Here is a 1,823-nt window from a genome sequence, read left to right on the forward strand (position 1 = left end):
ATCATTGTAACTGTTATTACTGTTATCATTAGAATAATGGTAATAATAATAGTAGTAGGAAGAATAATAATTGTAATAAAGATAATGCTAATAATAATAATAATAATGATAAAAATAATAATAATGATAATAATTATTATTATTATTGTTACAGTGGAAACGATAATAATTATAATTATGATAATAATGGAAAAACGATAATAATAAGTAAAAAATAATGAGAATAGTAATGGTAATAATAATAATATTAATAGTACTACTATTACTACTACTACTAATGATAATAACATATGATAATAATAACATGATAATAATAACAAAAATAATATTAATAATGATGACAATGATAATGATAATAATAATAATGATAATAGTATTAGTAATAATAATAGTGATAACTACAATAATGATAACAATAACAGTAATAATAATTACAACAGTACTAGGAAAAAATAATAAAATACAAATAGAAGTAATAATAATAACAACAACGATAATAATAACAATAATGATTATTCTAAGAATATAATTATGATAACAATAATAATGATAATAATAACGAGAGTGATAATAATAACAATGCTAAAAATATTGATAACAGTGTTAATAATAATAATGATAATAAAAATGACAATAATAATAATAATAACAAGATCAAGAACAACAACAACAAACAAAAACAATGATAATGATAATAATAGTAATAATAATGATAATAATAATAATAATAATAATGAATAATAATAATGATAAAAATAATAATAATAATAATAATAATGATAATAATAATAATAATAATGATGATAATAATAACAATAATAATAATAATAATGATGATAATAATAATAATGATAATAATAATAATAATAATGATGATAATAATAATACTAATGACAATAATAATAAAATAATTATAATAATAATGATATAAATTATTATTATCGTAATCATTATAATTATTATCATTTTTGCAATTCTTAATACCATCGTTTATTAATGTTATTACTGTCATTAATCGAGTATCATTGTAACTGTTATTACTGTTATCATTAGAATAATGGTAATAATAATAGTAGTAGGAAGAATAATAATTGTAATAAAGATAATGCTAATAATAATAATAATAATGATAAAAATAATAATAATGATAATAATTATTATTATTATTGTTACAGTGGAAACGATAATAATTATAATTATGATAATAATGGAAAAACGATAATAATAAGTAAAAAATAATGAGAATAGTAATGGTAATCATAATAATATTAATAGTACTACTATTACTACTACTACTAATGATAATAACATATGATAATAATAACATGATAATAATAACAAAAATAATATTAATAATGATGACAATGATAATGATAATAATAACAATGATAGTAGTATTAGTAATAATAATAGTGATAACTACAATAATGATAACATAACAATAATAATAATTACAATAGTAATAGGAAAAAATAATAAAATACAAATAGAAGTAATAATAATAACAACAACGATAATAATAACAATAATGATTATTCTAAGAATATAATTATGATAACAATAATAATGATAATAATAACGAGAGTGATAATAATAACAATGCTAAAAATATTGATAACAGTGTTAATAATAATAATGATAATAAAAATGACAATAATAATAATAATAACAAGATCAAGAACAACAACAACAAACAAAAACAATGATAATGATAATAATAGTAATAATAATGATAATAATAATAATAATAATAATGAAAATAATAATGATAATAACACTAATACTAATAATAATATTAATGATAATAATAAATAATAATAATG

Source organism: Penaeus chinensis, chromosome 31 (genome assembly GCF_019202785.1).
Source record: "Penaeus chinensis breed Huanghai No. 1 chromosome 31, ASM1920278v2, whole genome shotgun sequence".
Taxonomy (NCBI): Eukaryota; Metazoa; Arthropoda; class Malacostraca; order Decapoda; family Penaeidae; genus Penaeus; species Penaeus chinensis.